This window comes from Chionomys nivalis, chromosome 9 (genome assembly GCF_950005125.1).
Source record: "Chionomys nivalis chromosome 9, mChiNiv1.1, whole genome shotgun sequence".
Classification (NCBI taxonomy): domain Eukaryota; kingdom Metazoa; phylum Chordata; class Mammalia; order Rodentia; family Cricetidae; genus Chionomys; species Chionomys nivalis.
This window is the reverse complement of record NC_080094.1, coordinates 56,139,155-56,164,955: the sequence shown is the minus strand read 5'-3', so window position 1 is coordinate 56,164,955 and position 25,801 is coordinate 56,139,155. Positions and strand designations below refer to the sequence as shown.

The window sequence follows — 25,801 nt, the reverse complement described above, 5'->3', positions numbered from 1 at the left end:
GGGGAGAGAGCATCTCATGAATGGTAGAATACCCACCCATAAACAGTCCAGAGAAAGCCCAAGAGACTGGGAATAGATGGTATGGGAGAGCCAGGAGAAACTGAGGCAGAGCACTGCACCCAAAACATCCCCCAAACTGCCTTTTGCACAGAGGGGCTGTGCATATGTGGCCTAAGTGTGGTCAAGGTCCCTAAAGTAAGGAACACCACAGACCCTGCAGATGGGTCAAGGTATTGACAGTTTCGGTGTGGGGCGTAGAAAATGTCTTTGAAGCCAACCTGAAAGGGAGATGTCAGCTCACTCTACAGGGCAGACAGAACCAAGGAGATGAATAAATGTGTTAAGTGACCTATAAAATAGTGGCAGCTACTGAAATCATACCTGAGGTGCTGGGAACCTGGTAGTCACTCAGTCCTTGAAGCTGGGTGCCTCCGCAGTTGGAGGAGCCCCACAATAGCTGTCTCTCGCTGGTAGGGTGGGGTGCCTCTTAGTCCCAATCTGGCTGTGGGAGCCCGGGAGGATCCTGGAGAGCCGGTGGTTCCTAGTCTGTGAGGGAGCTTGGAAACTGGCTCTTCTGTCAGTGAAGGATTCAGCAACAGGGAGAATCAAGTTGGTGGTGCAAGAGAGGCCAAGTGAGCGCAAAGCGAGATGAGCATCCTTCTGAAATGCCACCCACAATCGGGGTGTGCCTCCCCACCTCCATCAAGGCACGAGGACAGTCTTCAGGTGAGGCTCCTTACTGATTCTAATTTGTGGCAAATTGACATTAAAACCAAACGCAATAGAGGACTTAAATGGTCTGTGACCGCTTGAAGCACACGGTATGGCTTGGCCCTCTGGTGACCCTCCACCCTCTGGGCCCACAGGGTGAGCCAGGACCTGCACCCGGTCCGCTTCCCATTTCCGGGGCGCTAGGCACGTCTGCTTTCTCACTCTGCTTGGATTGGCCATTGCCCGTGTGTTCCCTTTTGCTCAGCTAGCACACTGTGTCCGTTTCCCTGTTACTGGCTGCAGCTCTATTATCCTGTAGGAACACATCAGGCCGAAACCTCGGTACCCTTACCTTCAGCTTGGAAAGTCAACTCCAGGGGATAGAGGTCTCTGGAAAGACAGGCAGAATGGGCAGACTCGGGGATATGGGGGGCATAGTACCCCTCAGCACTGGAAGCAGCCTGTGGCCAAGTGGCATGGGTAGTCAGTTTCCTCTTTGTGCTGGTCATTCAGTCTGTACTTTTTGAGGTGCTGGAGGTAGACCCCAGGGCCTTCTGTTTCCTAGACACATCCTCAGCCCTCTTTCTGCCTTGCCTTAATTCATATTCAGTGCACCTAAACTCGGACTGTGATAAAACAGTCAAGAAACCGTTCTGGCCAGGCAGTGGCGCACACCTGTACTCCCAGCACTCGGACTTGTGAGTTTAAGGCCAGCCTGGTCTACAAAGCAAGTTCCAGGACAGCCAGGGCTGTTACACAGAGAAACCCTGTCTCAAAAAGCAAAACAACAAAATTGTTCTGAAATCTAAAGGTTGGAAGTAATATCAAAAGAAACAAAAACCAGGTCATCAGGAGGAAGTATCCGCCCCTCCGTTTTGGTCCATAAGACTGTTTGGATCCAAAGGTTCCCTGACCAACCGCTGCGGGACTTTTGCGCTGTGTGCGGAGTGCACGAATCTTTATCTCGGGCCCCATTTACCCTCACATACCGGGCTAGTGCTGCCCTCAAGTCACCCACAAGCCACCCACAGACGCGGTGCCTCGTTCCCCTCCCCTCCTTTTCCCTACATGGGAACTCTCTGGCTGGCTTAGGGAGCAGGACCCACTGAAGTTACACAAGGCAAAATCCTTGGCCTCTCCTGCTTGCACTTGGGCCTTTGAGCCTTTCCATTGTGTGCTCTGCTGCCTCCCTTTCTGAATGCGAGGCGATCGGTTGCTTACTAGGAAAAAGTCAGGGAGGAAATGGGAAGTTCCCTGAGCTTGACTCAGGAACTGGAAAAGTGGCCCTGCTCGTGACCAGCTGTGGGTCAGAGCGGACCAGTCTGCCAGTGAGCAGGAGAGAGGAGCTGAACCATTCTTGGGCTCACAGAAGGTCATAGATTGATCTGTTTGCCTGGCACCCAACCCTGAGAAGAGCAAGGCTGGAACTGCCCACTGTTGAATCCTAGCCAGGAGCCGGTGAGACGCTTCGCATGCCTACTTGCATGGCCTCCCCTGCAGCCATTGACTCCTGCCTTATTGCTTGTTGAAACTAGTCCACGGGCCTCCTCCAGGGCAGCAAACGATATCCTGGAATGTGGTTTCCAAAAAAAAAAAACTAACCAATAAATATTTATTAAGCTTCACAATGGCCCTTCACCTATCATGGGATTTAAAGGAATGGAAGGGCTGCTCATTTCCTGGGAGGAGTTTATAATTTAGAGTGTACCGGATATAACAACAGAGTAGCCAAGAAAGAACACAAGAGAAATCAGAGTCAGCACAGACAGCCAGGTGGCTCATGGGTAAAGGTGCTTCTCATACAAGCCTGGAAACCTAGTTCAGTCCCTAAAACCTATGTGTGGTAGGAGAGGACTGACCACGAAATTATCCTCGGACCTCCATGTAGCTCCAGATAGCCGTAGCGTATGTGCTCCTCACCCAGCGTGCACACACGATAATAAGAAAAAGTATAAAGTCTTTTCGTGTGTTTGTATATGTGCCACCGTATGTCAATGTTCACCACAGCATGCAGGAGCCAGCAGAGGTCAAAGGAGGGTGTTGGATCCCTTGGAACTAGAGTCACGGGTGATTGTGGGTCTCCGTGTGCGTCCTGGGAACCGAATTCGGGTCTTCTGCAAGAGCAGCAAAGCCCTTAACTGCTGAGCCATCGCTTCAGCTGGGAGTGGGGGTGGGGAGACCTTAGGGGGACATCTCAAGGAAAGCCACAAGCAAGAGCTGAGGATGTAGGACCCATCGTCTGTGAGGACACTCAAAGTGAAACCAGTGCAGAGGGCAGCCAGGAGCCACCAGCTGGGCAGCAGTTGGAGCTGCGTGAATTAAGTAGTCCGGAACTGGCAAGAACAAACCACAACAAAACCAGAAAGGCCTGGCTCCCTCACACGACAGAGCCTGGAACGCGGCGGGCACGTGGTATTTGGTGTCTTCTTGCCGCCCCCCTGACCTGGCCTTTGCCTCAGATTGGTCGGTCCCTTTGTGAGAGCAGTTGGCTACCACAGTTTGGGCAACTTGAAGCTGGAAAAAAGAAGAAGACAAAGCAAACAGATCTTGCAGACACCCAGCCAGCCTCCCCACGCATCTCTTGGCTAGAATGTCACATATTTGGGGCCTAAGCCAATCCCTGCCTAAGGGAAGAAAAAGCCGTTACTGAGACTGTTTTGATCTAATCCATATTCACCCCCAGGGCTGGGAAGGGACTCCTCCCTAGGCTCGTGGGTAGAAGGTGTGCATTCAGATAAATGGGCTTCATCCGCAGAGAAGGGAGGGGAAGCTGGTTTAGAAGGATGATCAATAGTGTCTGCTCCACAAATAGAGGGTAGAAAGGGGGTAATTCAGATAACCGGGCTTCATCTGCAAAGAAGGGAGGGGAAGCTGGTTTAGAAGGACGATCTACAGCGGGCTCTGCAGATAGAAGTAGAAAAAGGCAGGGAGCAGAAAGGAAAGAGTGTTTCTTAGATACGCTCCACCAGATACTGCCTGAGTGAGTGAGCTAGCCTTAGGAAACTTTAGTTTTCCCCAGCTCTACAGCGGGATAGTGTTTGCCCAGGGTTCAGACTTCATGCGATGGGCACTTGCCGAGTTATCTCCTGCAGTTAGCAGGCACTCAGGAGGAGTTTGTCGGCACACCAAGTAACCCATAGTATATGTGAGGAGAGAAAGCCCCTTTTGCTAAGCTCTGCGGAGCCGCCCTCCACAGCCTCCTGCTGCCCTTGCTCTCCCGGAAACTGGGGCATTTTCAGAAGGTTCTGCGTCCATGGGTGGTGCTGGCATACAAAGGCCCAACACTTTCTAGGCTGGTAGGAAGGGCCTGCACATCGTATCTGTGGCCCCTGGCTTCCAGCCAGGCCCACTTGGTGCTGCGGTTTGTAACTGTCCTCTGACTGACTTCTGAGCAGCAATCTACAGGGCCCTTAACCCCTCAGAGTTAACCCCGCCCCTCCCTGGACGATCCTCACTCCCTTCCAAGGCCACCTGGCCAGGATCTGGATGAGTGCCCATCACTGACAAAAGACTTTTCTTTTTCATCCTTTTCCTACTGAAATGTCAGCTCTCTCTCTCTCTCTCTCTCTCTCTCTCTCTCTCTCTCTCTCTCTCTCTCTCTCTCTCTCTTTTCTGACAGCAGTGGGTAGCCCCTCCTGGAACCGCTACTGCCTGTATATGTTCCTCTGCAGGGGATGAAACACATAGCCATCAATAAGCCGCTCCTGGGCCTGCTGCCGGCTGCAGGACAACTAAGCACTGAAAGCCGGCTCCCACCTGAGGTTTAAGCTCCTGGCTTTCCTATCCCACAGCCATGGAACCCTCCAGTCACAGAGGCAGGTGATCCACCCCTGTACTGTGTCACCTAAAAAAATGCAAACCTCAGTAAATCTTGTCTCTGTCCTGAATTGCCCCTGGAAAAGCCGGACGCATACCCCAGATCTTGAGCCTGCCAGTCCCTCTGGCACTTGAGACAGGCTCTTCAGACACTGAGCTGCAGGCTCTTCATTACCATCTGGGGTAACTGCACTCGCTTAGGGGTGCTTTGAGGAGTCTGCGCAGAAATAAGGTAGAGAGAGCCTCGCCTTACGTTGCCTGGCTGTTAAATGTCCCCCAGTGCGGGCTTTTCCCTGTGCAACCTGTCTCTTGAGCGCACTTCCAAAGAACTCCAGCCCCTATTTACCTACTTGAAAATCCCTGCACCAAGCAAAAGCTCCTCTGGAGGAGGGTCCCTTGCTAAGGTCACTCCTGGCCCTGTGACATTCTGACTCAGGATCCCACACTCACAGTGACTAAGACAGTGAGAAGGAAGTGAAGATGGGGCAAGGCCAGTGCATGCCTGCCACCTGAGGCCCTGGCTTTGTGCTTGGAACGCTGGTCTTTCATCTCCCAAGTTCCCTGAAACCGGGTCGTGGTGGGTGTGCAGGCTTCTCAGAGAAGAGTCCTGTCTTCCTTCAGGTCCCTCACAATTCCTCCCCCACCTGTTCCTGCCCACGGGCAGCCAGGATTGCAGCCCAGCCGCGATAGTGGAAGGCTTCTCTCCCTCCTCTTTACTTCCAGGAAGAGGAGCAACCTCACCCCAGGTCAGGCCTGGCGGGAGGGTCGTGGCCCACAGTACCCTCTGCCAGGTGGTCATTGGTGGCCCATCCTGGCACCCCTTGCCTCAGTTGCCTTTACCAAAAGAGGAAGAGTTCCCACCCTCATTCCCTCAACTGCCACCTGGGCACCCACATCTAGAGAAAGGAGACAGGGCTGTAGGCAGACCTCAAGGAAGGTGGAGCAGAGCTGGAAAGGGCATGCAGGGGACCTGGAGCACCCCCATCGATAGGACCCTGGGGTCCCCTTCCCTTTAGGAACACCTTGAATGGACCTAGTGGTTCTCCTCTTTGTGGCCAACCCCCTAGAGTGGGTGCAGTGACCTGGGATGGACCTCTGCCTCTGGGCTAGCCTCTTCCACTTGAAGGCCATGGCTAGGCCAGCTCTGAGGTGCAGGGCATCCAGGGGCAACACCTATCTTGTCCTGACCTGACCTGGGCTGGCCCAGGGTGGGTGTGTCTCTTCTCTTCCAGGCTCTGACAGAGTAGGCAGGTGCAGACAAGCCCAGCTCAGTCAGCAAAAAGAGCTGTGTAAAAGGTGGTAGGGAGTGTGGGGGAGCGCCACAAGGTTAAGACATCTGGGGCCATAAAGAGGACATTTTTGGACACACTGGGACCCCAAAGTTTGTGTCTAACATTTTGTCCCTTAAGGCAAAACTTTGGAGTTATTGATGTATGAAAGCTTTAGTTTTTGTTATTGACATGGCTTTCCCAACCACACCCCCAAATGATTTTAAACCATGAAACGGGACAACGCAAGTACAAACAGTTGTTCCTGCCGAGCTGACTCTGTGAAGTAAGGAAGGTCACTACCGAGTTCATGAGTCTGTGCTCATTCACAAAGACAGAAGCGAGCAAAACAAAAGACTTTATTTTGAAGTCGTAAGGACACTGGCTTGACTGACTCACACTGCGGAAGATCCCTGGGAGCCAAAATTTAAAGGCCAAAATGTCCACGCGGACAGGACTGCCGCTGCCTGGCCAGAGTTACTGAAATATCATATCGCGCTCAGGGCTACCGGCTACAATGGGCCTGTGTCAGCAGTCGGGAACACCCAAACCTGGGAGGCAGGAAAGCTACCTTCTACTCCTGACTGCCTGTAATTTCCTCTGTGTTTTTGCTGAATCACCTCATCTCCCAGGGCTGCAGTTGGCAGTTGGCATCTTTAGAAGAAGGGGTGGGGCTTCCTCGAATTCATTTGCACTCTGAATCACGTGTTCTAAGGAACATCTTCTGATGGGCCCTCATTCAACTACAGGACACAAGCAGCCGCTGTATCCTGTCCTAGAGAGCTCAGAGGCTGCTGGAGGGAGGATGGCCACTCCAGAAGGACAAGGAGGGTGTAGGGCATACCACCGGCCAGGACTTGGGGTATCTGAGACCTCTCATTTGAACAGGCGGTAGTCAAGCCTTTTCAGGAATTCTGTCTATGGCTGGTGTTAGATCTTCCCTTCATATGGCCTGTGCGTGTGTGCACGTGTGTACAGACCCGAGTTTACAGATATCTTATCACATCCCCCAACCATGCAACATGACAGGGGACTGGGTCTCAGTCTGTGCAGGCCATCAGCTTTCAGAAGTCCCTAAAATTATGAGGAGTCTAAGAGACAATAATAACTGCTGGCTCTCAGGAAGTGACCTCAATTAGAAAAAATGGAGATACTGTGACACCCCCGGCGGGTGTATTTGTTGTTGCTGAGGGTGTTTTTTGGTGGTTGGGCACCCAGTTCCCTTTCCTTTAATGAGAGCACACTAGTTTTCCAGCTCACATGTGTAAGAGCAGAAGCCCTGTTCCCGGAGTCTCCCTCCCCTTCGCCAGAGTGAGCGGTGGACACATGACCTGAGCCAACCAATCAGAATCCCCTTGGTCCCCGTGCAGGGTTGCCTTAGGTGCTTCGAAGCTTTTGTCCAGGTGTGAGCATCCCTGTCGACTGGGATCTGATGCTTAGAGGCCCTGAGGCCGCCCTGATTTCTCTGTGCTGTTCTCCATTCTCCGGGCTGGTATCTGGAGAACGTGGCTGGTCCAGGGGGGAGAGGGAGGTGGCTTGTTTTGTTCTTCATGCCCTCGCCCTTATCTCTGATTGCTGGGTATTGAAGCAGAAGGGAGATGTATCTGGACTGGGGATGCGGGCGGTTTCTTTAGGATTCCTGCTACTTCTTATAAACCAGCCGGAACCTAGAACTGTCCCATTTCCTAAAGAGAGTGACTGTAATTGTTATCGCAGTCGACTGACTATTCTTTCAAATGTAGTATATTAATAAAAAAAAAAAACCCGCCTCTTAACTCTGCCAATCTTCATGTCACCCTCATGTCGCCCTTCCTTCTAAAACGGATAATTTCTGGAAATTTGAAAGAAGAAAAAATGATTTTTCATATGCCCACATTGCCTTAAAATGAAATTGAGAGATGTTCAAATACCAGTATTTTAACTACTCTTCATAACTTGTGGGTCCCCGTGTTAGTTTCGTATTCTGTATTTGAAATATTAAACTCATGCTTATTTCTTTAGAGATTTTATTTTATGTATATAGGTGCTTGCCTGCATATTGGTGCACCACGTGTGTGTCTGGTACTCACAAAGGCCAGAAAAGGGCGTCAGATCCCCTAGAATCAGGTTTCAGGTGGTTCCAGCTGCCATGTGCGGCTGGGAATCAACCCTGGGTCCTCTGGAAGAGCAGTCAGCGCTCTTAACCACTGGGATTTTTCTCCAGTCCTTCTTGCTTATCTTTAACTTTATAATTTTAAAACTAGAAAAATATGCTCGCTCAGTGACAATTTCAAATAATGCAAAAGTTAAATTTTTTTTTTTTAAAGTAAAAGATTTACTAGGTCCCCTCTCGGGGGAACAGAGTTTGTGGTTAAACACAGATGTAGCAATATCTTTTACTTTTCAGCGAACATGAGGTGCTTTTCTCATTGTCTTGCAGCAAGTAGATGTCTTTCCCCTTAGCTGGCACTGCCGTCCTCCCCACATACAAACAGATACAATTTTAAAATTTTATTTTATTATTATTCATTATTATTTGTGTGTGTGTGTGTGCATAAATGCCGGGGCGCACGTGTGGAGGCCAGAGGATAATCTCTCTCCATCCATTATGAGATCTGGTGCTCCAATTAGGCTTGTCAGGTTTGTGTGGCTAGCACTTTTACCCACTGAGTCATCTTGCTGGCCAACCCCATCCTTCTTAAGGATCCAGGTACTTGGTTGCATTAGGAAGTACCCTCTTATATTAGTCAATCCTCTATTTGTGAACCTTATTATAGCTTCCATTTTTTTCTGATCACAAGCAATACTACTATATTGGGAAGGTGCACATTAGATTCTGGCAGGTCTAGAACTCTTTTTGTAGCCTAGGCTAGAGCCTCCAACTAACAGTAATCCCCCTGCTTTAGTCTTCCGAGTGATGGGAGCACAGGTATGATCCATCGTAGATGTGCTTCTGACTAAATGTGCATCTGCCTGTGTTTCAGGTCCTATCTGCATCATTTATAACTGTTTCCTCACAGTGCCGTGTTGAAGGACCAAGAGGAAATGCAGAGGTCTCCAAAGGAACTGCCTACCTCATTAAAGGGGAAATGTTTCCTCTTGGTCCCTGGATGACATTGATGTTTTGATTCCATGATGTGGGGATTGAATGTGCATCCTGTGACCTTTGCACACACAGTGGCTGGCACTCATGGCTTTAGAAGATTAACTTGACGAATGGGTCCGTAAGGAAGAGCAATAAATGATGTAGACCCACCAAGAAGAAAGCAGATATTCACTGAGCTCTCCAATCGAGTCCCTGAGCCAGGAACTGTGTGTGCTAAATCCCCACAATCCTGGGAGGCAGGTGAAATTGTCTCCATTTTATAGATGATGACATTGAGGTTCAGTTGGTTAAACAGCATGCCAAAGTCGCTCAACCAATGGACTGTGGAGCTGAGATGTGACCTCAAGAAGGAAAATTCGGAGCTTAGGGTGTTAGCCAAATTTTAGGAAAAGGTTAAGAACGGATATTCATAAACAATATGTACACCTTAGTGCCATCTTGGACGTCAGGTGGTTAGAATCAATTCCCAGTTCCCTCCTGTCCGCACTTGTGGGTCTAGGAACAGGTGTCAGCTACTGTGGGGTGAGTTGCCCACAATGGAACAACTGCTTCAAAGGTTTGAGGCCAGCCTTCACGGGATTTTAGTGGAAGCCACGGAGAGGAGGTGTCACAATGGAGTGATGGATGGGAACAAGGAAAAGACGAACCACTGGCTAAGACTGGAACTTGGGCACTTCACAGGTGGACAGAAGAAAAATGGCCGGTGACGTAGGCAGGAGGCTCAGCAAGAGCTATCCAGAGAACCAGCGGGTGGGCGTCCTGAAAGTCCAAGTCTCCTTTCCAGCCAGTGCTACTATTTCTAGTCATGGGAGGGGCATTCAGGGGCAGGGGAGAGCGGGAGGCTGGTACCCACAGGGCTGAGTACTCCACCATTCATCCTCACCCTTTTTGCCCTTTAGGACAAAACCAGATGAGAGTCAGTAAAGGAGTGTGCGTTCCAGCTGTGGCCACGCCTGCCAGGGCTGAGACCCACAGCTGCAAACCTAGAGCAGGGGTGGGAGAGGGGGTGAGACTTGGCGCTGAGCCAAGAAGGTCTGGCTTCTGGGGAGCAACGGTGACTACATTAGGCTTCCAAGAGCCCCACCCCTCAGTCCTTCTTCGCCCTTCCCCTCAGCAACGGAAAGCAGCGAGAAACGTGTTTTTATAAATAGCTCCAGCCCCAGCTGATTTGTAAATTCAGTGGGTTTTTTTGTGTCAATGACATCACCCTCCTCCCCATGGCAACCCCCGACGATATCAAAATTGCCAGGCAACGTTGGAGCTGCTCGCGCCCTAAAGGAGCAGGTCGCTGCCTGAGGATCTAATGGAGAAATCCCAAAGTGAGCTGGGGTGCACGGTGGAGGAGGGGCGCGCCGCGGCCGGGGCTACGGGGCCCTGATCAATCGGCCAGAGGAAGGCGGGAGAAGCTGCTGCTTGCTCCATAGCCTGGACACGCTGGAGGCTCCACGCCAGCTCCTCCTGAAAGCAGCGGCGGACCACAGCAGGTGGGGGGAGGGCACTGCTCTGTTCCTGACGTACCGGGAGCAGCAAGCAGCCATCCAGGTGACTAAGCCGGCCCACCGTCACTGAGTCACCCACCCGCCTTGGCTTTTCTTCCTTCCCCCTTTGCATCTGATTATTTGGGGAGCTGAAAACTTGGAGGTGTACCTGAGACCCGCCCCTTCTCTAACTCTCCCCTCCCTGCCTTGGAGGAAGATGGAACTCGCTGGGAAGCTGCCACTACCCCCTAAGGACATGGAAGGCACGGAGGGAGCCAGAGGTGCCCAGGGAGAGACCGCAGCTGGCAGAGTACAATAGCAGACATGGTGATCAGGCTGCCCCTGTGTCCTCTGAAGGTGCTAGAAGAGAAGGGGAGTCTGGTCCACACCGACTGGAGTCCTCCTGTGTTGGCTTTGAGCTCACCTCTTAAGGGGATCTTCCTGTAAGCGTGTGGCTTCAGGGGCCATTGGTATTTGGAAAGCAAGGCTGGATTGGCATAGGCAGGCCTGTGCAGGTAGGTGGCTCTGTACTGGGTGTGGACCCACGTGTGTGAGAGGGTGAGGGTGTGTCAGAGTGTGTGTGCCCAGCCAGATCTGAGGACCCGGCTGGTCAGCTGAGAGCTGGGGATGGGGGCTTGATGGCATTGATCCTGCCTGATGCTGGGCGGGTCTAGTCTTGAATGCTTGCTGGGGAGAAGGAATTGCTCAGCAAACACATGGCCTGAGCCCACTAAAGGACAGCTGCCTGCTCAGGCAAATCCTTCCTGGGTCCACAGGACAGAGACATGGCCAGATGCAAGGTAGGAAGTGGTCCGGAGGCCTGGCCAAGCGTGGGAACTAAACTCAGAAGGCTTGGGGGTTGCAGGCCCATCGCTCCATCTTCCTGACATCCCTGCCACTTGGGGAATACCTTCCTAGCAAGCTCTTGTCACTCTCCCGAGCAGAGCTGGTCGGCACCTATGTATGTCCCCTGCTAAGCTCATAAACACATTTAGCAAGCAGGCTACTCTCCAGGTCTCAGCTGGAGGTCACTCTGAAGTCCTGGGGTCCTCTTCCAGGCATGCCCCAGTGTGTGTCAGGCAGAGGGGTGTGGGCCCTCTGCCTCCCCCACACAACTGGCAGGCTTTCAGGCACACCGGTGAGTAAGCTGCCGCAGGGAGGGAGGTTGTGCCCACAGAGACAAGATGACACCAACCAGGAACCTTCCGGAGAAAAGGCTGACAGGGACAATCGCTGAGGTTTTTCTTTTTCTTTTTTCTTTTTTTTTCTTTTTTGCCTAAAGGTAGAGCAGCTTTCGGGGCTTCAGACAATCACCAGCCTGTGGTGGGAGAGGCTGAGGCCCAGTTGCCTGGAAGGAGTGCCAAGGTAAGTCCCCACTGTGGCAGCAGGCTCTGGATTCTTGAGTTGGGGACAGGGGGTCCATATATTGAGCTTGCTCCTCACCTAGGATAGAGAAGCTAACTCCATGTTCACAAGAAAAGCTGTGAGGTCCTGGACTAAAGATTCCCAAGGCGGCTTCCCGCTTGCCTCCACTCTTCAGGTAGATTTTGAAACAGCTCTATGGGAACTGACTTCAGCCTCTGGGCTTGTTTCTGCAGTTCCTGAATTTGCTCCCTGTTTTCTCTGGACCGAGCCGGGGGCCACCAGGACTCCTTCCAAGGAGCCCTTCTCACTTGCCCCTCATGTAGTCACTCCACAAATATTTATGGCGCGTCCTCTGCCTACTGGATTCCTGCTCCCTATTGGTGCCCTTTTCCTGAACTTAACCTGGCAGATTGACTCTGAAAGTCAGCAGAAGGCCAGGGCTAGGGGCCTGCCTGGGGGGTGCTAGTGCTCCCCTTAGTCTTGTCTGGGCTCCCAGCCTCTGCACAGGGTTCTTGGCTGGTAGGCTCCACCAGGCCCCAGGACCTCAGGCTCCTAAGACCCAGGCAGCAAGGCTAAGGCAGCACAGCCTCTAGTGTGGAATGCCAAGGTCAGAGAATCCTGCATTTCTGCTGGGGTTGGGGGTGGGGGTCTTGCCCTAAATTCGTTCTGATGGAAACTGAGTTCCAGGGTGGGCTTGGGAGTTCATCTAGTTAAGACTGACGATTAGGCTTTGGGCCAAGAAGAGTCCCTCTCTGTGGGCAGATATACCCACATTTTTTTTTTCTGGCCGTTAAGTCCAGGAACTCTAATGACAAGGGCACCAGGGCAGTTGGCACCAAGAGCAAGCCCTTCTAGAAGTATTGGATTTGGGTGGAAATTCTGAGCCCTTGCAGGGCATAGAGGAACTACATAATCTTTCTGGTGACCCCTCCCCCCACATACATATTGAGTGCATTTGGGATTTGCCATGCACAGGGAAGGCACAGGCCAGTGGGGTTCAGGGTCCTCTGTGTATCATTCCTCAGGATGGCCAACATTGTCCCCTGTCCTGGGAGACCGTAGTGTGTTCTACACCTGGCTCCAGGACAAGGACAATGAGCTGGTTCTGGAAGTGCTTCTCGCTTCCTCCCAAAAGGTGACTCTTAACTGTGGGGTCCTTCTGGTCTGCAGAGCTGAGCAGAAGCCAGTGCCCAGCTGTGGGTAGAGTGGCAGATGCTGGCAAGAGTACCCAAGCGAGCAGTGGGCCCTCAGGGAGGCAGCTGACTTGGCCAGAAGTAAACCTCGGGCAGAAGCCAGGCCATGGGCAGACGGGAAGGCTGCTGGGGGCTTCGGAGGGTTCAGTAAAGGCTCTGGTCTGGCTTCTGATCATACCTGTCTCTATGGGAGTTTCTCTGCACAGAGGACTGGCAAAGCCAGCCAAGAGATAGGCCAAGATCCTAGAAAATGGTACTCCTTACCCACGTGACCCAGAGGGTCCTCCAATGAACCCTTGCAGAGGCAGAAAGGGCTCCTGGGAGACCTGTGGCTGGAATCAGAGGGCTCTTCCTAGCTGCTGCCATCCAGACTCTTAGGGGAAAGACCCAGCAGTAGAGCCGGTGGTCAGATCTGGGCAGTACTAGGGTCCTGCAAACCTTATTATCAAGCATTTTGTAGACAGCCTTGAGAAAGAGCTCATTTCTGTGAGTCTTCTGGCATAAATGAGCTAGCTAGTAGCTTGGGGCAGAGCATAGGAAACGGAAAACTCCTTAGCCAAGGTTGGCCTTCCTGTGTATAATCTATGTACATGACCTGGGAGGCACTTCTCCCCTGCCCCCTCCCCACTCCACTTCCATCATGAGTTAGACTCTGGGTACAGGAAGGGATAAGCAGAGAATCAGTACCAAGGAGATGAAGGAGACCTTGTCTTTTCTGCTGTCCTGTCTGTTATCACAGCATAATACATGCAGCTAAGTAATTGGCACATGATGGAACTTTTTTTGGAACTACAGTTCTGGAGACTGGGAAGTAAGTCCACAGTCAAAGGGCTGACATTTAGCAAAAGCCTTGTGCTGAATGTGTCATCGCGTGGCAGAAGGCAGAAAAACTACACACACATCTACAGTACACCGTGACAAGGGTATTAATCCACTCATGAGGCTGGCACCCTGGTGACCCAAACACCTCTCAACCCTGTTGCATCGGGGGTGGCCAGCGGACTATGGCCTCTGGCAGGCTGTGGGGTGCAGTCAGTGCTTGTTCCTGCTCACTGGCTTGCATCTAGTGATTGCCTGGCTACTAAGTACCAAATCCAGATGGCTGGAAGAGGGAGTGGAAAAGAGAGAAACAGGGCCTGGGGGAGTTTGCAGGCAGTAGAAGGATAAAGAGGGAAGTTTGGGGTCAAGGTCACGAGAAACCAGCTGAGCCGCAGAACCAGGTTGCAGCTGGGTGGTTTTGTCCTCTGCTGGGCCCTGGTCTCATCCCTGAAGTTGTCACCCATGGGTCACCCATTCCAAATACTGTATGAACTCGAGCCACTCCTGAACTAGAACTTCATAAAGTACCCCCTACTAATAAAGAAAGGAAGGAAGGAAGGAAGGAAGGAAGGAAGGAAGGAAGGAAGGAAGGAAGAAAAAGAAAGAAAGCCCTATGTTATGAGTGAACACTATCAGAGGAGGCATCCCTTATCTCTAGGTCCAGGCAAAGAGCGCTCAGGAATAAGTCAGTCAGAGCTTGGATGGTGTCACCTTGCAGTGAGGAGCACGTACCAGGCCTGCATTGCTGCTTCTGGTAACTTGGATGAATTATTTCATGTCTCTTCTCCATTTCAGCTTCCTCTCCTGACCGCAGAGATAATTAGCACCTGTGGGCTAGGGCTGTTGAGTGGGTAACCATGATGGTTCTGCCGAGACCAGCAGAGGGGCAAGGTGCTGGCAGGAAGAGACCCACCTTATTTAGGGGACTCGAGAGAGGCTTGCTGGGTGGCTGTGGAGAACGCTCCCCTGAGAGAAGCTGAGGCATCCCAATGCTGATGTATCCAGGGCCAAGAGAGCTGGGGAGAATAGCAATACCAGATCCATTTGCCCCTGGAGCTGATTGTGTGCTCAGGCCCTTTAAGGATCCCCAGGCAACTGGTAACAGTCCCTTCTGAGGTACAGGGTTGAGGGTCCTGAGGATTTGGAGTGGGTTGTGCCCATGGAAGGGATGGAGAGGCGAAGTGACCAAGTACCACTCCTCTCTGGGCCTGACATCTTTTCTCACAGTGGTGGCTGCTGCTTTTTGAAGAGCTGTGTACTCACCAGCCCCGCCTGAAGCGCAAAGCTTGAAGCATGCAAAGAGGACCACTCTGACGAGTGACTTGGGGATGCTCAATCCCAAAGACTTTTTAAACTTTTCTTACCAAATGGTAATTCGTCATAGTAATTTAGAAAATGTAGTACCCTGTTCTGATTTCACCCAGAAACAAAGGCAAACCCAGACCACGATAGGTTTTTGTAGGCTGGGAGAAGTCATGTAAGTTCCCTCTCTGGACAAGAGGCCGCAGGACCTCAATCCCAGCAAAGGAACTCTCATATTGGTCAGTAACATCTACAAAAGCTCGTTATGGCATTGTTGTAGTGCAGAGACCCAAGTATTTACAGAGGGATGCTGATGACCATTTTTGGACAATTGGGACTTTTCTGAGGCATGGATTTCTGCTAAAATCCTGTTTAATCAGCAAATCAGACATTGCTGTCCTGGGATGCTCTGACTGTATCCTAGGGCCCCTGACTTCTGGCTAAGGAGGAAGCATTGTGGCTGGGTCTTACCTCCCGACTTCAGGCTGCCCAGAGCTTGGAAAGGCTTCCCTGAGTGCTCAGGAAGAGGAAGAGGAAGAGCAGAGACCTCAAGTCAGCTATGATTGCTCTGGCCTCTGATCCTCGGTGCAGCAGGAGCCCAGCCCACTCTCCCCTAGGGCAAATAGCAGCAAACCGGTCACCTTGCTCAAGGCTGCCTGTGTGGCACAGGGACTCCCAAAAATCAAGGCAACAGCAGAGTTAAAACCGGGAGGACTGGTTCTGGAGTTTGGTTTCCTGGCCTGGAGCATCTCCAGCTCCACTTATTTTCTTTCAGCTTCAAATGAGGCATCCTTTGAAGCTGTGCAAGAAAGGACTGAGGTAGAAGGAGCTGGGGACCAGTTATACCACAGTCACACGGCCAGGCCAGAGTACGCATTGCCCAGTGGAGAAAGGGACCACCCATAAATGAGTTGGCCCTCTTCGATGCTGCTGCACCTTCAAGACAAAGGGGGTTCTCTCACAGGGCTTAGTTCTACTCTCATTGATTTATAGGTGAAAGCAAGCTCAGAGAGAAAGAGTGGGTCCTGAGGTCACCCAGCTAACTAGAAACCCCACCTCCCTTGACCAGCAGCAGGCAAGAAAGGCCCATAGCTTGATGATTTCAGGAGAGGTGGCTCAGCCGGACAGTGTGAGGCTGCACAGGTCCCATGCCTCCTCTGGGCATGAGATTCTCACAGGGGCCTGTGCTCTGCCATCTGCATTCCGCTCGACATGGAGCCTCAGTCTGGCCTGTGCTTATGAACCAAGTCTTCCCCAAGGACAGACATCATTCCTGGCACTAGGCCACTGACCAATAAACGGATCTAACTAATCCGTAAATGGATTGATTCAAGTTCTGTGTGTCCCAGGTAGTATCACAGGCTGAGAATGCCTCAGGCCACGAAGGGGGCAGTTATGAGTGGATCTGGAGGCGAGAGAGTTTGGGCAGAGGGAAGAGAAGGCATATGGAGAGAGGTATCTCACATGTGTGTGGGTGCTATATGTTGGTATGCTCAACAGAGTACGGACCCATGAGGAGGCCAGAGGTTGACAGTAGTGTCTTCCTCAATTACTTCTCTACTTTATTTTTATAGAGATTTAATTTTATATGTATGTGTCTGTGTATGCAGACGCCATGTGGCCGTACATGCCAATGGAGGCCAGAAGAGAGGGGTGGATCCTCTGGAGCTGGACTTACAGGCAGTTCTGAGCCACTTGATGTGGGTGCTGGGAACTGAACTTGGGTCTTCTGGAGCCTGGAGCTCATTATTTCAACTGGCCAGAGAGCCCTGGTGGTCTGTCCCCTGTTCATCCCAAGAGCTGGAGATATACTCTGTGCTTGCCTTAGCTAGCTGGCTTTTTGATGTGGTTTCTGGTGGGGGAGAAGGTATGGATTCAGGTTCTCATACTTACACGGCATGGACTTTGCCTACTGAGCCATTTCTTTAGACCTGAGGAAGGAATGTAAATGTGTAGCTGTCACCCTTAGAGGTCAGTTCCCAGGAAGAGGAGGAGGAGGGTGGTCCCATGTCAGCAGATCCGAGACAGGCAAGAAGACTTTAGGGTAGAACTTCTTGGAAGGAAATGTCCAATGTCCAGAAAGGAGGGGTGAGGCAGAAATGTTAGTCCATGTGAGAGATGCAGCCAGACTCACAGAAATGGAGCAGGAAAAGCAGATATTCAGGACTCTATGGAAGCCTGTAAGAGCAATGTGGGGGGGGGGAGCACCTCCTGGCCATCCACCAGCTAAACAGGGGCCCAGGAATGGGTGTGGTGATGGTGTGATCAGGACCCACCCTGTCAGTGTTCACAGGAATATTCCAGTAAGCAAACAGGAGCTTTGCCCACTGGAAAAGGAAATACCCAGAGAACAGGTAAGCACAGACCAGCCAAGCGGCAGTTAAGCAAGCCAGGTCTTCAAATATCAACCCAGTGGCCAGAGTGCCCTAGAACCCACACCACGCAGACCCTGTAGCGTTCATGCAATTGCATCTATGTATGGTCTTCTCTTCCAATAGTTGGGGTGGTACTTGATTTGAGGGGGCAACATCATACTCCCTCAGAAGCTTTGGTCCTCATCTGGCCAAGCACAGGTCTCCCCCACCCCCATACCATTGCCATCTGTCCCTCCCTGAAAGTCAGACCCAAGGATGCCACAGTCGAAATCCTACCCCAACCTCAGACCTGGGGCAGCAGAGAGAAAGAGGATAATGAAGGGTTCTATTCAAGGGGGCTTCCAGCTGCTAGTTCAGCCGGTAGCAGTGGCAGTCAGAGAGCCGAAGCAGCAGCCAAAGGCATTGGATGGAACTTTGGGGGCCATTACAAGTAGAGCCCGCAAAGCAATTGTGGCAAGAAGTTATTAAATGAATCCATCATGCCTCTACGGCGAGAGTCCTTGCTGTAGAGACAGCTTTGCTCCCAAGCCTTCCCAGGCTGGCTCAGCTCATCGTTCATGTGCCCGGGAAGAGTGCCATGGTCTGCAGAGAGGCCTGTGCTCCTGCGCGGCTCATCTCGGGATATCAGACCCCCTTGTGAATGTCTGGCTAGCTGAACCCCCCATGCCAGTTTTTATTTGGGAGACAGTCTAGAAAGGGTCAGAATTTGAGAAAAGGTAGCCGAAAGAGACTGTTGTGGATGAGGCGGTCTCATTCTGCTGAGGCCAATATACAACAACTGAGCTCTTATTCCATCATCAAATGGATGAGTGGTCCCATCAGGTGGGCACCCATGGACTTTCCCAACCCCAACTAGACCCTAGGTAGGGCCAAGGTTCTTTTTCTGGGCTATGACGTAGATAGATCTGTTGAATCGTTTGGGTATCAGCAGGCGGTAACTTTATCTTCTGGAAGAATCCTGGGATTCTGCTCTGCAGCAAACCACAATGGATTTGATTGCTCTTTATGGAAGGTGTGTGGATACACGTGTGTGTGTGTGTGTATGTGTGTGAGTGTGTGGTGTGTGTGCATGTGTGTGTGGTGTGTTTAGCCTCCTTGCTTCTTTATCAACTGTGTTCCCTCTGTTTGGAGGTACCAGTCCTAAGGACCCCTTTACCCTAACGCTCATCACCTCACCTTCCCAAGGGAAGATAACAAAGTTTCCCCATTATCCACATCAAGAAACCAAAACTGACGTCGTGATAAACATCTAGAAAGTCCAATGAGCTTCAGTCCTGCTGGAATCCATGGTTTCTACAGCTAGACTCTGTCTGCCTCCTCCTGCAGGCGGGCCCACGGTTCTCCTCCAACTCATGCTGCCAGGCCCTTGGAGATATGCCCTGGGCTCTTGCCCCATCAGCAAATGAGTGATTGGCTGCCGTGGAGAGGCATTAGCCAGGACCAATCCCAGAGCAGAAAGAGACAGGTGTGGAACATCCTAGAAGCAAGGAGTGAAAGCAGAAATCCTCCAAAGAGTGCCCGCTCCAGGGGCAGAGAGTTCTGGGAGCTCCTCCTCCCCCTGCCTCCCCAGCAGCCTCTGAATGTGGGATTCAGGTTGTCAGGCCCCTTTTGGTCTGTGATGGACAGACAGCTTGAGGAGGATCTGCAGACAGGATCTGCTGACTCATGACCAGTGAAACCTAGTGCTTGGTTCCTCACAGGGGATTCCGTGACCACCTTAGCCTTGCACATACGGTAGTCCTCACGCCCTACTCAGATTTGGGGTGGAAATATCCCAGGTACCAGACTCACCCTTCCTGCAGAGTGGTGTAAGTTGGCCTCTTCCCATTGCCAACTGTTCAGACTGCCCTTGGCCTCAGGGACTTCTGAACCGCAGGTTAGGAGAACTCACTTGGAGTCATATGAGCGTGACTCCTCCACGCAGTAACCGGCTTAGGCCACCGGCTGCTGTGCGGGACACCATGGCCATGCGCCTCATAGGCAATGCTGGTTCTCATGGTTCTGGAAGCTCAGAAGTCCAAGGTTAGGATGCTGGGAAATTTGGTGTCTAGTGAAGGCCCACGTCCTGGTTTATGAATGGTTGTCTTTTCACAATGCCATCTAGAGACTGGGGCTAACTCTGAGGCTGCTTGTGTAGAACACTAATCCCATTCATGAGGTTTATGGTTTTTTTGTTTGTTTTGTTTTGTTTGTTTGCTTGTTTTTAGAGTAAAAAGCCCATGCTCTGGCAGCTCCAACAAGCTAAGCTCAGTCACCTCGCTGGTAATGCCAATTAAAGAAAGAAGTAGTGGGGATTGGGAGTGGGGCAAAAAAAAAATCTATTCAATATGGTCACATAGGGAAGAGGAACAAAAGAAGGGATTCAGTGACACCCCTACCCCAGCCCCCGACCCCCGGCAAGTCCATCTTCAGGAGCGCTAGCAGGTTTAGCTTTAAATAGAAGACAGGAAGTCTGTATAACTCCCTAGTCCTAGGCAAGGTGTGGTTCTACCATTAGGTGCCCATCTTTGTCTCAGCCATATCCTGCGAGGTGGGTGGATAGGCTGTCAGAAGTCTGTGAAGTCCCTTCCTGGGAGGCAAGTTCTGGCTGGCACCGGAGCTTCAGCTTATCCCTTCCCTTAGAAAGGAATTCAAGCAGAAAATCATGATTCTTTGCGGTTCGCTATCTCATAGATTGCATACCTCGAAGGGAGGGGCGCAAGTGTTTCTCTTTTTAGAATATTTCCCTGCTAACCCAGAGAGATATTTTGTCCTTGGTGGGTGCTTGTTTGTTTCTGGAGACAGTTTCTCTGTGTAGCCCTGGCTGCCCCGGAACTCTCTCTGTAGACCAGGCTGGCCTGGAACTCACAGAGATCCGCCTGCCTCTCCTGAGGGCGGGCTGGGGTTATCTACCATGGTAGTTACAATGGGCCTTAAGGTGCTAACCACCTCTGACACCTTGTCTCCTAATAACCTTCTCATATTGGTGATTAGATCTCAACATAGGCATGGGTAAGCGTGGGTGTGGGGGACCCATGCATTTGCGTTACAGCAGGAATTAGTCCTTTCTTAGCCGTCCTGTGCCTCAGTTTCAATCACCTGTAAAGTAATAATAATGCTATGTTAATAACTTCCACCAGGGTTGTGCAGACAGAGTGAGGCAGGCAGCGTAAGCTCTTAGCTTACACCTCAGGGCTCCACCCACAGGAAGCGTTCAGAAACTGGAGGTGTGATTACTCCTGATAGGGGAGAAGCAGCGTCCACAGATAGGAAACTACAGTGAGCAAGGGAGCTTGTTAGCAAGCTCCTGATTCCCAGGAAGCTTTTCAAGTCCTGAAGAGAAAGGTTCAGAGACGGATAATGTGTTTATATTTCTAAACCACAAGTTGATCTATATCTTTTTCTCTTTGGCCCTAACCTGGACGCCCAGCCTTGGTGGTGCCAGTCAGATGTTACAACAGGCCCGACAGCCACTGGCTGAGATTGAATTGGGAAGTACTCACCCCACCCTATGTGCCACCCTGAGGCCCTTGAAGACTGCGCTGGCTGACTGGCTGGCTGGCTGGCTGGCCAATACTCCAAAGAGTCTGTGTTTTTCTCCAAGGCCTGATGTGTGGATGGCAGTACATGAACTCCCTTGGCAACAGACCTATGCCAGAGACCAAGTCTCCTCAAGGGAGCGCCGTGCCTGGCATCCCATATCCTTGGCACCAAGGTGGAGGGAACAGGCCTAGAGTGAGGTGTGTGCACACTGGAGGCAACGCTGTCCTTCAGACTGTTGCTAGGACTTTCCTGCTCTCTCCTCTGAGGCAGGGTTGGGCTGGGCACGGATCAGTGTAGCCCAGAGAAGAGGGAAAGACACAAGCCAGAGTCAATCACTCAGTGTACCCTGCATATCCCAGTCATCCCGACCGACAGGGCGTCATCCAACCCAGTGAGCTGAACCTTGGGTAGAAGCAGCGGAACACATAGAACAGGACTTGATGTGATGAGTGGTCCCCTAGTGTAGCCATGTACTGAGGATGGAAAGTTTTCTCTAGGAAAGCTTACTGATAATCTGGTTTGGTTCGCTTCATCGATGGAGGAGTCATTACCTGCTTGGTCCATCTTGTTTGGGAGGCCCTGCCTTTCTTGAGGCCTCAGGCCCCAGTTCAGCTTTCACGGGTGGAGGGGAGACCCAATGTTTTCTAAATCTATTCCTTGTAAGAAAAGGATGAAACTCGGTTAATATCTACTCTGGGATGTGTCGAACCAAATTAGGTACTAGTTGATTTCTGGTAATATGCTAATGTTTATATTTTATTGTAGTTTAACAATTCAAATTGATGCTTAGAGCTATGGTTTGGGCATAAAAATGTATTTTTTTAAAAGACGGTAATTCACATGTACACTTGTGGATCAGTAAAAAGTAATTTAGGGTGTTGATTCTAGATTCAATGCTACATTTCCTTCCAACTTTGGTTTGCAGTTCATTTCAAATCCACAGCAACCAATCTCCCCCCTCTCTCTACACAGCACAACCTCCTTCTTATAGCCAATGTCAGGCAAGTACCTAGGCCTCGGGGTGATTGACCTATGGGGAAGCCATATTTGTATCACTTCAAGGAACTCAGGCAGCTTCCTGGCTGGTCAAGAGGGAAGAGATTTGCTCATAATATCCAGAGGAAAGAGAATCACTTAGGAAAAACTCAGAGAGGAGAAAGGGAAGACAGAGCAAGGAGCGAACAGACATGAAATGTACATATGTGTGGGTCTGGGAGAACCCGTGATCAGCTGCCGAAGCTTCCACACCTCCCTTCCACAGCACACAAAGCTGGCACCATTGCCTTCTTCAGTACAATGAGGGTATGGAGGTCTGAGGTACAACCATGACAGGTTTAGAGTTTTGTGGGGCTGTCGAGTTCCCATAGATCATCTTTATTCAGGTTGGTGGGAGCCCTAGAGTAAACTCCAGGGGAGCAACCAAGCCCACAGTGCGGTGACTTATGCAGAGACAGCATCAATATGGCTAAAGGAGCCCTAAAATAAACTCCAGGGAAGCAACTGAGCCCACACTGCAGGCGACTTATCCAGAAACAGCACCCACACGGCTAAAGAATCAGTGAACAAAAATGTGTGGCGAACATGTCAATGAAAAACCCAAAGTTTGAGATACCCAGCAACGGTGGCAAAAGAAACAGTCCTGTACTGTTCCGTGTCTTGTGTCCCCTGTCTGTGACTGACACCAGCAGTCACCTAGCACATATATGAAGCAGCCATTTGGGTTCCAGATGTCAGCATTTCTAAGCTAGAATCCCCTCCGTCCTCAGCGAGTAAAGTTCTCTCCAAGGGCCCAAGTGAAGGACAGCAAAGGTCTTTCTTTTCCTTGTTTGGGGAGGAGACAGACAGGTGGCCACTGCCCCTCCCTGAAACCAGGTAGAGGGCTCTGTCCCGTTGGGACTTCATCGTCTAGTTTCTGGGTGCCACGCTGCTGGAAGCGATCTCTACCCCCTCAAAATCCCTTTTCTGTGATCTTAAAACCACAGAAAGTTCTCAGGAGTAAGTCAGGGTGACAAGGAAATATCGGAATTTCTTTATATCCTGCTCTCCTGCCTGCACAAGGACCCGGGAAGTCGCAGGGCGGGGTAATTTGTCCAGACTTGGCAAGCAAGTCAAGGTGCCCGGTTTCAGGACTCCGGATCGGGCCCTGAGAGATGTGCGGATGGACACAGGTTTTGCAGAGTGGGCTCAGGGTCGCAAAGTAGGCGTCTGCGAGCAAAGGCGCGAGTTGATTGCTCAACAGCCGCTCAGTAGATAATTCAGACCCTGGCTTTGGTGCCGCGGGGAGGTCGCGGCAGGCAGGCCGTGGTCGGCGGGGCTGGAGGGAGGCGGTGGGCACGCTGTCGGTCCTTAGGCCGATCCCGGAGTCCTTGCGCCCCCCAGCGATCTCTCCGGAGCTCCCGCGCTCTGGGCGTCCCACCTGAAGCCACACCCTGCAGTCCAACTCCGCGCCAGGTGAAGCGGGCGCCGCACCGACGTGCCGCGGCCCCTCCTTGCCGTGCCCGCGCCGAGGTCCCTCCCGCGGAGGGCGGGCCCGGCTCCCCCGGCCTCTCGGGGCTCTCCGCGGCTTCCCGCTTGGCAGGTGGGTGCCCCGGGCGCCGCGATGGGCCAGGGATCCCGGGACCGGAGCGGGGACCAGGACTCCCCAGGGGACTGGCTGGACTGCCCGTGCCCCGGGTTCTCAGTCCCCGAAGTTTAGGGTTGACCCGCCGCGGGACCTAGGGGCCCTTGGGTGCCGGCTCGCGGACTCGGCGACCCACCTCCGCGTGAGCGCCGCGCGGGACGGAGCGTGCGGGGACACTGGCGACCTCGGAAGCGGCGCTGCGCCTCCCCTCCCCCACCCTCGCCAGCCCCACGGTCTGCAGTTCAGCAGGCACCCGAGTTCGTTCGGGAAGGGGTGCGGTTCCCAACGTCCTGGACTCCAGCCAGTCGCAGAATCTGCAGGGACACTTAATTACATTGATCACCGTGTGCTTCTCCCTTAGGCCAGCAGAGGAAGGTCCTGGGATCTTCCCTCCCCTTCGTGCTCTAGAGAGCTGACTGAAGAATAGTGAAAGGCGAGGAGAGAAGGCCACAGGAGGTGAGTGAGGGGCCTCCTGCTCCAGACCTTCCTGGGAGGTAGGTTGGGAGGGACAGCGGGAGGGCACGGAGCCTCCCCCCCCCATGTACTGTTAGACAGTGGCAGTGACCCAGGGAGGTGCCATTTCTCAATCCGTAGAGCGGGCCTGGTAAGTCATTTGCAAGCTCTTCCAGCACATGGTAGGCCACCGCGGCTTCAAATGGACCGCCCAGTCTGGCCCAGCCTCTGATGTCATTAGGTTTGATAACCGGCTGAACAAGGCAGTGTCCCATAGCCCAGGTTCACAGAATGCATGCTTAGGAAGAGGCCCCAGACAAGGAGGACAGCAAACCTAAGTTTGTGCTGCCCAGTGCAGGAAACCCTGCTAACATATTCCAGCTCTTCCCACACTCAGGGAGTAGCATTTGGTTTGGGGTCCGCTGCTGGGATCACCAGGGGCTAAGGCACAGAGTTCCTGGGATGTACGCTATATCCTCTGTATTTTGCCATATTCTAGTGCTTTTTAGGTTCTTCTGGCTTGTTTTTCTATGCGAAGCTGGGGAGGGTTCCCCAGTCCATTTCTGCTTATTTTACACTGCTCTGTATAGGACAGAGGGCTGAGAACGCATCGGTTGAGACCCAAATGGAGGTGGGTTCAGACCTCCACTTGACTGATGACTGTAAATGTCTGTAAAGTGGGGTTCAGTGTAAAGTGGGGTGATAATGCTGCCCTCCTAGGATAGCTGAAATGTGAAACTGGAATGGTTTACGACCAACATCTTAGGAGGCCACCTCACCAGCCTCCACCTCCAAGAGTTTAAGCTACTTTGAGCTGGGGACTTTTGAGAACAGAGTGGTCCACTTGGCAAGATTATTATTGTTTTTTTCTGAGGGTATTAGAGCCAAATGACAGACATAAAGCCAAGGCAGAGGGTCTAAGGCAGGTAAGTAACAGGAGACTCTGACCTGCCACCTCTAGCATGGGGGAAGGGACCATTTCTGGAAGGAAACCCAACTTGACAGATGAACAGGAGGAACATCTGCACACGCTACATCCATTCTCGCATGTTCGTGGCCTGACCTGAGATGTTGTTTCCTTGAGTACTTCTGGGACACTAGGAGACTTTGACTTGTGTCTCCTGAGACCATCAAAGTAGCTGTGGGATAGGACAGGCTGTTTGCTGGAGCTTGGAGTTGGAGAGACTTTGTATCCCACCTCACCACGTACAATTGAGGAGAGATTTTTCTCCAAGCCTCAATTTCTCTACCTGTAAAGCAGAGCCCAGAATAACTGTAATAACCAACCATTAGATTCAAGAATCAAAAGCACCTAGGACAGCACCTGGCACATGGCAGGCATTACAATGTGCCCCCTCTTTCTTCCTTTTCCCTGATGCTCGCCATAGTACCAATAGTTGGGCATGGTGGCATATAACTTTAATTTCAACGATTGGGGGGGGGCAGAGGCAGGATGATCTCTGTGAGTTTAAGGCCAGCCTGGTCTACATACTGAAAACAGGACAGGAAAAGAAACAAATAAATAAACAGAAAGGTCCAGCAAAGCTGGCTCTGCCTATCTCACGGTGATTTTGAGCATAAAGCAAGGAGGTGAAAACGGATCTGGAAAGTTAAGGACTACAGAAATGTAAAGTCGTCTTGTGGCCAAGAACTGCTGAGGTTCTTCTGGAAAGGTTCTGAGGATCAGGGCTTCTACACGAAGTCAGTTGAAATCGGACAGCAAGAAGGGCCCTGGCCTGTAGCGCTCTTAGGGAATGTCGCTCTTCAGCCACCTTAGCGCCAGAAGCAGCATGG

At 51.8% G+C, this 25,801-nt stretch overlaps 1 protein-coding gene across 2 annotated transcripts in view; it reads left to right on the top strand.

Annotated features, from left to right (window-relative positions):
* The first annotated feature begins 10,057 nt into the window (after window positions 1-10,057).
* Window positions 10,058-25,801, top strand: part of Pak6 (p21 (RAC1) activated kinase 6) — a 34,143-nt gene continuing 18,399 nt past the window's right edge. Inside the window, exons 1-3 of one of the 2 annotated variants that reach the window (XM_057781864.1) lie at window positions 10,058-10,877; window positions 11,645-11,723; window positions 23,916-24,010. The gene's annotated coding sequence lies outside the window, so the exon portion shown is untranslated. Of the gene's footprint in view, window positions 10,878-11,090; window positions 11,159-11,640; window positions 11,724-23,915; window positions 24,011-25,801 lie in introns of those variants that run through there. The other variant, XM_057781865.1, reaches the window with a different exon arrangement.